This window comes from Globicephala melas, chromosome 4 (assembly GCF_963455315.2).
Source record: "Globicephala melas chromosome 4, mGloMel1.2, whole genome shotgun sequence".
NCBI classification, from domain to species: domain Eukaryota; kingdom Metazoa; phylum Chordata; class Mammalia; order Artiodactyla; family Delphinidae; genus Globicephala; species Globicephala melas.
The window spans coordinates 133,894,083-133,908,879 of NC_083317.1; positions in this window are offsets into that span (position 1 = coordinate 133,894,083).

The following is a 14,797-nucleotide window of genomic DNA, read 5'->3' on the forward strand; positions in this document are numbered from 1 at the left end:
GATGTTTAGCAGCATCCCTCCCCTCAACAACCAGATGCCAGACACTCCCATCAGCCCTTCCTTTGGCCCTGAAACTGGAAAACCAAAAATGTCCCCAGACACTGCCAAATGTCCCATCAGGAAAAAAATCTCCCCTTGTTGAGACCCACTGATCTACATACATCTCTATCTCCACATACATATTTTCTCTACTGGTTAAATCTGTAACAGCTTGAGGATCAAAATATAGGATTAAAATAGGATGCCAATTGTATTTTTTAACATTTGAATGAAATTTTGTCTATTTTGACAAAGAGACAATTTAGAACAAAGATCAGGTTCTACACTTTTCACATTAAATAACAATTTAGGAAAGGAGTTAAGGAGCTTGTTTTACTGTGTTACTACTTAATGTGGCAACCAGCTCATTCCTAGTGTTCCAGAAATTATCATTTAATGAATACAAATGACCTCAATAGAAATACATTCACCCCCATGAGTAAAGGGGGAAAATGGAAATGAACTGCATGCCTTTCTAAAGATGTTTCCTGGGTCTGCACCATGTTTGCGCTTAGCAAGAAGTTCAGTCATGGAAAAGACCTTTCGGGAGTGTATCAAGGCAAGTGCAATGCGGGGATTATGCTGCTGATTGGAATTTTTGCATTTTCTCCTTGCTTCACAGTTTAAATTGGCCTCTGCCCGAGCTCAGTGGCCTGTGGAACACCCATGTCTCCCTTGGGGCCACATTACAGTGTCGCCAGCCTTCAGTCATTCCAGCCAAATGCCAGGAAGCTCATTTTCAAATGTTGTGAAAATAACCTAATGGTTCCTTGGCTGATGAACTTAGATGTTCTTCAATTTTCCTTCCCTCCTAACCATCAACCTCTCTAACAGGAATGTGCCTTAGAGGCTCGAGGAATATCTTTTTAAGACCCAGCTCTGAAAAACTGTCCCACAGATTCAAGTTCAGTCAAACATCCAGATTTGTTTCAGAAACAGTTGCAGTAATTTGGCTAATTAATTAGTAATTTGGCTAATTAATTCTCTAATAACTCATATTTATTTTTTAACCTGGAAAATATAGAAAATTATCAAAAGAAAATAAATATTGCCCCAAATTCCATTACCATTAACATATACACCCACAAAAATACATACACAGTCTTTTCTAGGTAGATCTATCTTTTATATATTTGAGATTATACTATATATGTATGGTATACATAGAATACACAGACATATACACTTTTGTTTGGATTTCCATCCTATGCTATTAAAAGTTCTTTAGAAACATAATTTTAATAGTTACACAACATTGTTCTGTAAAGCTATATGAATTTATTTATCTGTGTCCCTGTCATTGGACATCTAGATTGCTTCAGTTTTTTGTGAACAACATTGCAATGACTACCTTTGCACCTAATCTTTGCCCCATGTTTACAGTTATTTCTTTAGGTTAGCCATTCAGAAATGAAATTATTGAGTCAAAGAGTGTGAACGTTTAGAAGCCACCCTCTTTCTCTGCTCTGGCCCTTTTCTTCACATTTCCACCCATCCCAAGTAGCTTATTTTCTCCACAATGAGCTTCGATGCCTTCATACTTTTTTCAACCTTTATAAAATGTGCTTTCCTTCAAGAAAATATATGATAGATTCATTATCGCAAAGATGATTGATAAAGCTTATATGTTATCTCAGGATACTTGTGTTTCAGTAAGGGATATAGCCTCACATCAGAGGAATTAATTTCTAATAGCAGGAGTGTAGGCAGTAGCAAGCAGGCATGTCAGAGGAGGAAGTCAGGTGGTGTGTTCACAGAGCTGGAAAAATCACATTTTTCCGTTTAGTTATCAGCCAGTTCTGTCTGACTAAATAATCCAGATTATCTCCTCACGTTAGAGCTTTCACCCTAGTCGTGGTGAAAGATTTAGTTTATACACATGTGCGTACCATGCACACACACACAAAGCCACTTCATTACTCAGTTTTATTCAATTCAGTTAAAGTGTGTTAAATACCAATTATGCTCCAAATGTATACAAAGTTGAGGGAGACAATATGGCCACAGCCCACCATTTCGGGACAGATAATCCATTCCATATCCCTGGGGTATTTCTGCCAGTACCCTAGTGACTCACTGCTCTTTCGGCAGTAAATTACCCCATCAAATCCTCCTTTGATGCATGTCCTCCATGCTGGTAGGATTACACAAGCCAGGTTGAGAAACCCATTAAAATCAAACAAATATAAACCCAACAGCTACCCTAACTCAAGGCCATTTCTTGCCTGGACCACACATCAGCCTCCTTATTTCTCTTTCTGCCTCTTCTGTGGCCTCGCTTTAGTCCATTTCCTTCACAATAGTCACGACTTTGTCACTATGTACAGAATAAACTCCAGACACCCCCTCCCTTACAGATTAAAGTACCATCACAGCTGGCCACACCTTGCATGCCCTACCTCCTGCTGATCTTTCCAACATCATCTATTTCCACTTCTCTGACCAACTGTGCTCCAGCCACGCTGGTCTCTTTCCTTCAAACATAGTAAGATCTCTCCCATCTTGGGGCCTTCTCACTGGTTGACAGTGCTCTTGCCTCACAATGTTACATGACTGTCTTTCTCATCCTTCAGATCTCAACTGTAGGTCACCTGCTCAGAGAGTTCCCCTATTGAATTAGGTTTGTTTCTACCACCACTCTGGCCGACATATCATAGTGTTTATTTCTTTCTTTTGAGACACAGCCAAAGATATACTTAAAAGTTTTGTTTGTTAGTATTTGCTCCATGAGGGCAGGGACAATGCCTGTTGAGTCATTATTAACTCAGAGCTGACAACCAATAAACCCTTTCTGAATATGTTGATGAAAGAAAAGCAAACATCGGGGCAACAAAGTCAAATAAAATATTCCTCTGTTTCTACCTCACCAGCAGATTTTACCTAAATTCATAGCTTCTCAACCCTGTGAAAACTTCTTTTTTAATATCTTTATTGGAGTATAATTTCTTTACAATATTGTGTTAGTGTCTGCTGTACAACAAAGTGAATCAACTATATGTATACATATATCCCCATAGGCCCTCCCTCTTGAGCCTCCCTCCCACCCTCCCTATCCCACCCCTCTTGGTGTCACAAAGCGTTGAGCTGATCTCCCTGTGCTATGCAACAGCTTCCCACTAGCTGTCCATTTTATATTTGGTAGTGTATATACGTCAGTGCTACTCTCTCACTTCGTCCCAGCTTCCCCTTCCCCACCATGTCCTCAAGTCCATTCTCTACGTCTGCGTCTTTATTCCTACCCTGCCCCTAGGTTCATCAGTACCATTTTCTTAGACTCCAAATATGTGAGTTAAGAATATAATGTATTTGTTTATATATATCTATTTGTTTTTCTCTTTCTGACTTACTTCACTCTGTATGACAGACTCTAGGTCCATCCACCTCATTACAAATAACTCAATTTCACTCCTTTTTATGATTGAGTAATATTCCATTGTATATATGTGCCACATCTTCTTTATCCACTCATCTGCCAATGGACATTTAGGTTGCTTCCATGTCCTGGCTATTGTAGACAGTGCTGCAGTGAACAGTGGGATACATGTCTCTTTTTGAATTATGGTTTTCTCAGGGTATATGCCCAGTAGTGGGATTGCTCTGTCATATGGTATTTCTATTTTTAGTTTTTTAAGGAACCTCCATAATGGCTGTATCATTTACATTTCCACCAACAGTGCAAGAGGGTTCCCTTTTCTCCACACACTCTCCAGCATTTATTGTTTGTAGATTTTTTTGATGATGGCCATTCTGACTGGTGCGAGGTGATACCTCATTGTAGTTTTGATTTGCATTTCTCTAATGATTAGTGATGTTGAACATCTTTTCATGTGTTTGTTAGCAACCTGTATGTCTTCTTTGGAGACATGTCTATTTAGGTCTTTTGCCCATTTCTGGATTGGGTTCCTTGTTTTTTTAAAATTGAGCTGCATGTCCTGCTTGTATATTTTGGAGATTAATCCTTTATCAGGTGCTTCATTTGCAAATATTTTCCCTATTCTGAGGGTTGTCTTTTTGTCTTGTTTATGGTTTCCTTTGCTGTGCAAAAGCTTTTAAGTTTCATTATGTCAAACTTGTTTATTTTTTATTTTATTTCCATTACTCTAGGAGGTGGGTCAAAAAATATCTTGATGTGATTTATGTCATAGAGTGTTCTGTCTATGTTTTCCTCTAAGAGTTTTATAGTGTCTGGCATTACATTCAGGTCTGCAAACCATTTTGAGTTTATTTCTGTGTATGGTGTTAGGAAGTGTTCTTTTTTTTAATTTTTGAATTTTATTTAATTTATTTTTTATACAGTAGGCTCTTATCAGTCAACAATTTTATATACATCAGTGTATATATGTCAATCCCAATTACCTAATTCATCACACCCCCACCCCAACCCCGCCACTGCTTTCCTCCCTTGGTGTCCATACATTTGTTCTCTACATCTGTGTCTCAATTTCTGCCCTGCAAACCAGTTCATCTGTACCATTTTTCTAGGTTCCACATATATGCGTTAATATAGGATATTTGTTTATCTCTTTCTGACTTAGTTCACTCTGTATGACAGACTCTAGGTCCATCCACCTCACCACAAATCACTCAATTTTGTTTCTTTTTATGGCTGAGTAATAGTCCATTGTATATATGTGCCACATCTTCTTTATCCATTCATCTGTTGATGGACACTTAGGTTGCTTCCATGTCCTAGCTATTGTAAGTAGAGCTGTAATGAACATTTTGGTACATGACTCTTTTTGAATTATGGTTTTCTCTGGGTATATGCCCAGTGGTGGGATTGCTGGATTGTATGGTAGTTCTATTTTTAGTTTTTTAAGGAACCTCCATACTGTTCTCCATAGTGGCTGTATCAATTTACATTCCCACCAACAGTGCAAGAGGTATCCCTTTCCTCCACACCCTCTCTAGCATTTATTGTTTTTAAATTTTTTTAATGATGGTCATTCTGAATGGTGTGAGATGATATCTCATTGTAGTTTTGATTTGCATTTCTCTAATGGTTAGTGATTTTGAGCATCCTTTCATGTTTTTGTTGGCAATCTGTATATCTTCTTTGGAGAAATGTCTGTTTAGGTCTTCTGCCCGTTTTGGATTGGGTTTTTTGTTTTTTCGATATTAAGCTACATGAGCTGCTTGTAAATTTTAGAGATTAATATTTTGTCAGTTGCTTCATTTGCAAATATTTTCTCCCATTTCGAGGGTTGTCTTTTCATATTGTTTATGGTTTCCTTTGCTGTGCAAAAGCTTTGAAGTTTCATTAGGTCCCATTTGTTTATTTTTGTTTCCATTTCTCTAGGAGGTGGGTCAAAAAGGATCTTGCTGTGATTTATGTCATAGAGTGTTCTTTCTATGTTTTCCTCTAAGAGTTTTACAGTGTCCAGTCTTACATTTAGGTCTCTAATACATTTTGAGTTTATTTTTGTGTATGGTGTTAGGGAGTTTTCTAATTTCATTCTTTTACATGTAGCTGTCCAGTTTTCCCAGCACCACTTATTGAAGAGACTGTCTTTTCTCCATTGTATAACCTTGCCTCCATTGTCATAGATTAGTTGACATAGGTGCGTGGGTTTATCTCTGGGCTTTCTATCTTGTTCCATTGATCTATGTTTCTGTTTTTGTGCCAGTACCATATTGCCTTGATTATTGTAGCTTTGTAGTATATTCTGAAGTCAGGGAGCCTGATTCCTCCAGCTCCATTTTTTTCCCTCAAAACTGCTTTGGCTATTCAGGTTCTTTTGTGTCTCCATACAAATTTTAAGATTTTTTTGCTCTAGTTCTGTAAAAAATGCCATTGGTAATTTGATAGGGATTGCATTGAATCTGTAGATTGCTTTGGGTAGTGTAGTCATTTTCACAATATTGATTCTTCCATTCCAAAAACATGGTATATCTCTCCATCTATTTGTATCATCTTTAATTTCTTCCATCAGTGTTTTATCGTTTTCTGCATACACGTCTTTTGGCTCCTTAGGTAGGTTTATTCCTAGGTATTTTATTCATTTTGTTGCAATGGTAAATGGGAGTGTTTCCTTAATTTCTCTTTCAGATTTGTCATCATTAGTGTATAGAAATGCAAGATATTTCTGTGCATTTATTTTGTATCCTGCTTCTTTACCAAATTCATTGATTAGCTCTAGTAGTTTTCTGGTGGCATCTTTAGGATTCTCTATGTATAGTATCATGTCATCTGCAAACAGTGACAGTTTTACTTCTTCTTTTCCAATTTGCATTCCTTCTATTTCTTTTTCTTCTCTGATTGCCGTGGCTAGGACTTCCAAAATTATGTTGAATAATCGTGGTGAGAGTGGACATTCTTGTCTTTTTCCTGATCTTAGAGGAAATGCTTTCAGGTTTTTTTGTTTTTTTTGTTTTTTTCTTTTTGAGGTACGCAAGGCTCTCACTGTTGTGGCCTCTCCCATTGTGGAGCACATGGTCCGGATGCGCAGGCTCAGCGGCCATGGCTCATGGGCCCAGCCGCTCCGTGGCATGTGGGATCCTCCTGGACCAGGACATGAACCCATGTCCCCTGCATCGGCAGGTGGACTCTCAACCTCTGTGCCACCAGGGAAGCCCATGCTTTCAGTTTTTCACCAATGAGAATGATGTTTGCTGTGGGTTTGTCGTATATGGCCTTTATTATACTGAGGTACGTTCCCTCTGTGCCCACTCTCTGGAGAGTTTTTATCATAAATGGTGTTGAATTTTGTCAAAAGCTTTTTCTGCATCTATTGAGATCATCATATGGTCTTTATTCCTCAATTTGTTAATATGGTGTATCACATTGATTCATTTGCATATATTGAAGAATCCTTGCATCCCTGGGTTAAATCCCACTTGATTATGGTGTATGATCCTTTTAATGTGTTGCTGGATTCTGTTTGCTAGTATTTTGTTGCGGATTTTTGCATCTATATTCATCAGTGATATTCATCTGTAATTTTGTTTTTTTGTAGTGTCTTTTTTGGTTTTGGTATGAGGGTGATGGTGGCCTCATAGAATGAGTTTGGGAGTGTTCCTTGCTCCGCAATTTTTTGGAAGAGTTTGAGAAGGATGGATGTTAGTTATTCTCTAAAGGTTTAATAGAATTCACCTGTGAAGCCATCTGGTCCTGGACTTTTGTTTGTTGGAAGATTTTTAATCACAGTTTCAATTTCATTACTTGTGATTGGTCTGTTCATATTTTCTATTTCTTCCTGGTTCAGTATTGGAAGGTTATACCTTTCTAAGAATTTGTCCATTTCTTCCAGGTTGTACATTTTATTGGCATAAAGTTGCTTGTAGTAGTCTCTTAGGATGCTTTGTATTTCTGTGGTGTCTGTTGTAACTTCTCCTTTTTCATTTCTAATTTTATTGATTTGAGTCCTCTCCCTGTTTTTCTTGATGAGTCTGGTTAATGGTTTATGAATTTTGTTTATCTTCTCAAAAACCAGCTTTAGTTTTATTGATCTTTGCTATTGCTTTCTTTGTTTCTGTTTCATTTATTTCTACTCTGACTCTTTATGATTTCTTTCTTTCTGCTAACTTTGTGGGGGGTTTTGTTGTTCTTCTTTCTCTAATTGATTTAGGTGTAAGGTTAGGTGGTTTATTTGAGATTTTTCTTGTTTCTTGAGGTAGTTTTATATTGCTATAAACTTCCCTCTTAGAACTGCTTTTGCTGTATCTCATAAGTTTTGGGTCATCATGTTTTCATTGTCATGTGTTTCTAGGTATTTTTTCATTTCCTCTTTGATTTCTTCGGTAATCTCTTGGTTGTTTCATAACATATTATTTAGCCTCCATGTGTTTGAATTTTTTCCTGAAATTGATATCTAGTGTCATAGGATTGTGGTTGGAAAAGATGTTTGATATGAATTCAACTTCCTTAAATTTACTGAGGCTTGGTTTGTGACTCAGGATGTGATCTATCCTGCAGAATGTTCCATGTGTACTTGAGAATAAAGTGTATTCTGTTGTTTTGGGATGGAATGTCCTATAAATATCTATTAAGTCCATCTGGTCTAATGTGTCATTTAAAGCTTGTGTTTCCTTATTTATTTTCTGTTTGGTGATCTGTCCATTGGTGTAAGTGGGGTGTTAAAATCACCTACTATTATTATGTTACTGTCGATTTCTCCTTTTATGGCTGTTAGCACTTGCTTTATGTATTGAGGTGCTCCTATGTTGGATACATAGATATTTACAATTGTTATATCTTCTTGGATTGATCCCTTGAACATAATATAGTGTCCTTCCTTGTACTTGTAATAGTCTTTAATTAGGGAAAATAACACAGAACAGCAGAAAAGCAAAGTTAAACTGCATAAAAAAAAAAAGTAAAAAACAAAAATTATGTTATAAAACACGGAGATCCCAAAAGACTAAAAAAAATAAAAGAACTAAAATAACAACAAGCAAAAAAAGATAGAAAAAGCAAGCAAAAAAAGAAAAAAGCCCAACCCAACAACAGAATGAATCAAAACATAATAAAATTTATAATAATAATTATGTTTCCCTGGGATCTCCGCTGTAAGTGTCCTTGCACATGCCGTGAGTCACAGCCCACCTCTGTCTCCCCAAGAGGCTGTCCTGCCTCTGGGTTGGTCTCTGGACCTGCTGTGGTACCTCTGGGGACCTCTCAGACTCTGATCTGGCCCAGTTCCTGCATGTGCTGCCCCTGAAGTCCACAGCTGTCAGAGCTAGACCATCTTCTGTCATGGGAACACCCATTGTCTACTCAGATATTCCATAGACGCAGGGTCTACCTAGCTGATTGCAGGGATTTAACCTGCAGGTTGTACAGCTGATGAAAAGATTTTCAATTCTCTTCCTCAGTCACCCTGTCCCAGGGGTTCAGCTTTGGTTTATCCCCACCTCTACGTGTGGTCCACCCACAGGAGTCTGGTCCAGAGGCTGCCTTGGAGCTCTTGGGCCTGTCCCAGTGAGGACAGGGCACAGAGGTGGTGTGAGTGCTTGGATCGTGGGAGCCCGGGCAGTGCCAAATGCGCAGGGAAGTCGGTGGCCATGGGCGCAAGAGATGTGGCCCAAGTGAGGCCTTTTCTGGTGCCCAGCATAAGGCCCGTGAGGGCCAGTCCTAGCTGGGGTTTTCCTGGCACCCAGCAGCAGGCGTGCAAGCACCAGCCCTGAGAGGGCTTATTCTTTTAATTGCCCTGCAGCCAGCACGTGAGGGCCAGCTCTGAGGGAGCTTTTTTTTATTGTCCGGCAGCCAGCGTGCAAGAGCCAGCCCTGAGCAGGCTTCTTTTATTGTCATTGGCAGGTGCCTGCGTGTGGGGAGAGAGAGGCTACAATAGTGGCTCCTCCCCCGTGTGTGACTCAGCAATAGCGCCTGCTTCCATGGCAGTCCTGTCTTCCTCTGTAGGCATTCCCTGCTGCGGCTTTCCTCCCTCCCGTCCCCTCAGTCTGTCTCCCCACAGCCAACAGCAGTTCTCACTCTGGGCCTGTTCTCCAGTTCCCATGCACCAGCTCCCAGCTCGCTTGCACACCTGTGAACACACGTCCCAGTCGGGACACTTAGGGCCCCGGTACAGATCGTCTGTGTCTCACTCTGTCCCCATCTGCCACAGATCAGCCGCTTCAGCATCTTCTGACAGCCTCAAATGCTTCCCTTCTGTCCCAATCGATTTCCCCATCAGAGAGGGGGTTTCCCCAGTGGAGAGGGGGTCTCTCTGAATTCAGGAATCTCTCCTCTGTTTCAGCTCTCCCGCCCTGGGGTGCAGGTCCCATCTCACTTCCTCTCCTCCTCCTTCTCCCTTCTTATTTTCCATCCTACCCAGTTATGCAGGGATCTTTGTAGTCCTTTCCGGTGTCCAAGGTCTTCTGGTAGTTTTCAGCTGGTGTTCTCTGAGAATTGTTGCATCTATAGTTGTATTCCTGATGCATCCATGGCAAGAGATGAACTCCACGTCCACCTACTCCTCCACCATCTTGAATCTTCCACTCCCTGCGAAAACTTTGGATACATTTCTCCCACTGAATTCTTTCAGAGGCGTTTATTTGCAAAGCTTCATTCCAAGCCAGCTGACTGTGTATCTTCTGCTTCCATCTGCCCTTTCTTCTTGGTTCCCAGTTGTTCTATTATAAGGCTATTTTCTGTCTGCTTCTGAGGTGACCCCAGAGGCAGATATGACCTCACAGGCTCCCCACAAACTACAGCTTCCTCTGGTGGAATCCTTGTCATGAGCCTTCTGGGAAACTTTCTGTTGCAACCTCCCAAATGGTCCCCAATGAGGAAATTTGCCTTTCAGAAGATAGCCCCTCTGTGGGTTGCAGCCATTGCTACAAACTTTCCTCCCCTGTGGCCACCACAGGGCATACACCCTCAGGCACTGTGGGACGCACAGATTTTGGGGAGTAAGAGCCACGTGTGGGGTGTGCGAACAGCAGGCTCAAGAGTTCTCAGCCCAATTCAGCTTTGTGCTCACTGGTCTCCCAGGCTTTCCTGGCTTCATGGCTCATCCTCCCTGGAGCAGGTTCACTAATCTTCCCACTTCCACAATCTAGTAGACCCCATGTTATTTTTCTATAAATCCTGTGATCCTACAGATCCCTACAGACCCAGGAACTGGACCCCTCATTGTCTGGATCACAGATTTATCCACCTTGGCCTCAACCATATATGTATGCGTACATATAATTAGAGGATTCTGATTCCTGGAAAACATAAAAATCTCATAAAGATTCAGTGGTGTAAACAAGCAATCCAGGAAGATTTTCTATGAGCAGTCTTTTGTTGGAATCTGACACCTGGATAGACACAATGGACCAAATTCTCAAAAAAAATTCTCATCTGGATGATCTGTAACAGAACATGAGAGTAAACATGTAAATAGTTAAAACGTTTATACCAAATCAGAGCTACACAGCATCTTACATTTTTATCTTTAGTTCTTAGAGGCAAGCCCCAAATACTGTCATTTGTACATATCACAAGCATCGTTTTGCTCCTTGAAGTTTCAACCATTGATCTGAAAGTTGATAAGATGCTGTTTTGAAAATATAATCAAACAATTATTCAACCATAGTTCTATATCAATATTCTTGCTAGAAAAAAAAAACGTATTTAGCATCTAAATTACCTAGGACAGTTTCAGCTACAAGTAACTGAAAACTTACATAAAATAGCTTAAACAAAGAGTCCTAGTATGTTACTTTTCAAGTATTCTCAGAGCCCTCTCTTTCCCAAGAAAGTATATCCTCATACTTTATGGCCAGAATCAATTGCGTGTTCATCTTAAACCAATTGTTGGCAAATGGAGCCCAATGGCCAGACTTCTAGAATGGATCAGGATTTACCTAAATCATGAGGGAAGGGTGGCCACTGGCACAGAGCTGAGACTCTGAATGAATGGACCAAAGGAGAGGGGCCACAGCCTAGTGGTTCAGAGCCTGGACTTTGGAGCAAGACTGCCTGAGTTTAAATCCAGCCCTGCCACTTGCCAGCATGTGTCTTGAATAAATTATTTAACCTATAGGTGCCTCTATTTCCCCATCTGTGTGATGGGTTGTTGGGAGAATTAAATATGTTAGCATCTTTAAAGTATATAGATATGTGCCTGGTACATATTAACTGTAATATGTGTTTGTGAAACAAAATGCTCAAGAATGTGTGTTGGGTGCACAACCAATATGCACAGCATCTTGGCATGAATCTGGTTTAATTTTCTGCTCAAACTGTTGGAATGGATCACGGCAGTTGAAGACATTTCTTTCTGAAGAGGTTTGTCTCTCAAGCTGCTGCTGATGGTCATGTATCCAAGAGACCCCGGTCATGGTGTGCAGGTCAAGCTGAAACCCAGTTTCAGAGGAGAAAGGTGAAACAAGGGCGGAAAAGAGGCTCTGCCATCCCCTTAGGGAACAAAGCAATGAGAACCTACACAGAGAAGTCTAGTCCCATGAGGCATGTCTGTTCTGAGTGTCAGGACAGTTGGCCTTCGTGTGGATGAAGAGGAGATGGCCGAGGGACGAGCCAAAGAGAGGCCAGGCGGGGGACGTCAGATGCTGCATCCCTCACTCTTCCACTTGCCCTAATGAATGCATTCCTCTTGTTAAATGAGAGAAGAAGTACTGTAAGTTGGCTAAAAACAAACAAAGCATCTGTTTGAGAAATTTTGAGCAACTCTGAAACTTAACGAGTTGGAAATAAACCAATGGGAGAGGCTTTAGTTATAAAGTTGGGTGGATGAAAACAATTTACACAGGTCTCTTTGAGGCTGAATATATGGATAAAGAGAGAAAGCACTGATATCAGTAAAATGGTAACTAGTATACCTGCCCCTCGAGGAGTGAGCTGTGAACGAATGAATGAATGAATGAATGACAGGCAACCAGCTGCCATATGACCTTAGTTTGGGAGCAGTTTGGGCACCAATAGCCCCTGAGTGATTGTACATCTATTTTCGGACATTCTCAAGAGCCTCTTGAGGCTTCTGCTTCCTGCTTCCACACCTTGAGGCTTCTGTCTCCATCCAGTGCCCTCCACGCTCTCTGGGCAGGCAGCCAAGCTGACTCCCAAAGATGTGTCCTAGGAGGTGTGCTCTAACCAGCACAGACACAGACAGTTTCACAGATACAAAGTGTCCTGTTTCCAGAGGCTGAAAGCTGCTCCAAGCTAGTGGAAACACATGCCTTCACGTGCTGCCAGGCCTGAGACCACAGCCTCCGTCTGCTGAACAATCCCAAGCAGCAGAGATGTATAAACATATGTACAAGATGGATGTAACCTTCCATTTCAGCTCCATTTCAGCCATTGAGAAAAGCACAGCCAAGTCCATCTCACTCAGACCCCCAGGCATGTCTTCTTGTTTAAGGGTCCCTATGTCCGCAGGGGTGAGGGGCAAAGGGGCTGATCTCCTTCACCTCCTGGTCACCTCCCTTCTGAGAGCCATCCCACAAGGTGATACCAAACCATACGGAACCCTCTTCCCTACACACCCTCAGTCATTCTGGACCCGCTTTCTTCCTGAGAGATCTCATTTGAGGGCACACAGGACCTCCTCCAAGCTGAAAAGTCACTCTTGGGCTACAAGCAGCCAAAGAAATGGCCTTGATGCAGGCTAAGGTCTCACACATCTCATTATGTGTATATGAATATCACAAATCTATTGTAGTTCTTTTGTAGTTTTTCTTCTACAAAAGAAAATGTAGAAGCAACGTGTTATTTTTACTGAAGTAAAATCTGCATTCAGTAAAATGTCCAGATCTTAAGAGTACAATTTAAAAACTGTATATACCCAGGTAGCCACAACCCGAAACAAGATAAAGGACACCTCTCTCATCCTGAAAGTTCCTTCCTGCCCCTTTCCAGCTAATCCCTACCCTCTGTAACCACAGTTGTTCTGGTTTCTATCACCATAGATTCACTTTAAGACTTTATTTCAGTTGCCCTTCACTGGCTTGACCTTTCACTCTCCTTATCGGGCCTTCACGATGTAGCTACGGCTGGCCTGACATCTCCAATCTCAGCCACCTTCTTGCTCACCCTGCAGTTCCTCCAACTTGCTGAGCCCTTTCACGCCCAGGGCCCTCCCACGTCCTCCTCCCCTCTCTGGGGTGCTCCTTTCCCAACCCCCTTTCCATACATGGAGGGCTGCCTTTTCCCATCCTTCAGGTCATGGCTGAAAAGTCCTCTTCTAGAAACTTTCCTGACCCCCTTCTAGGTCTCCCCACGCCCCCAGTGCCCAGTTCCTCTATTACTTCAATTTCTTCCTTTCCTAGTCACGCTCATCTGTTTGTGGACGGGCTTATGAGCTACCTGTACCAATAGGCACTCATTCATTCATTTATTCCTCAGTATCTACAGAGTATTTGCTCTGTGCTTTCTAAGCACTAAACTAAACACTGTTCATGATGCCAGGAATATAGCAGTGAAAAGAGTACCCAACCAGAATCTCTGCCCTACTAGCTCACATTCTAGTGGGGGAGACAGACCATAAATAAATAAGCAAACCAACAGTGGTAACTCAGATGGGGATAAGGATTTGAGAGAAAAATAAAGCAGGGAAGGGAAAAGGGCATTCTCAGGTCAGCAAGTGCTATTTTACATAAATTAGTCAGAGTCCTCCCCAGTACGATGGCATGAGCGGACTTGGAGGCATAGAAGCAGCAAATCATTTGTGTATCTGGAGGGGAGGGTATTCCAGGCTTCCAAAGGCAGGAACATGCCTGGTGTGTTCCAGAAACAGGAAGACGGCTAGAATGGCTGGAGTGGGGCAAGCAAGGGCAATTTTCATAGTAATGGAAGGATGGGGAGCTAGAAGGCCTCTGACCAGACTCTGCCTCTTATTCTGAGTGAGATGGGGAAAGCTCTGGGAGACCAGTTAGAATTTACCTCAATGATCCACTGGGGAGGTGACAGTGGCTCTGGCAGTGGGGTAGAGGTGCTAAGTAGTGATAATATTCTAAACACACCTCAAAGGTCCAGCCAAGAGGTTCTGCCTGTGGACTGGATGTGGAATGTGAATGAAAGGGTGTGAATCATGGCTGGCCCAAGAGGCGCTGATTGGGACTGAGGCTGGGTTTTATTACTCTACTTTGGGATACTCTTAGTTCAGGACGTCCACTAGAAGTCCACATGACTTCTAACCCCACTCCAGGGCAAACTGGAGATGTGAGTCTAGGGTTCCAGGGAGACAGAACTGAAGAAGAATACAAAAGGGGGAGGTGACAGTCTGTGGATAGGACTTAAATAATGAGGGGGCGTGAGATGCCCATGAAGGTGGAGCTGTGTCTGTTTGGTTCACCACCATACATCCAGTGCCCA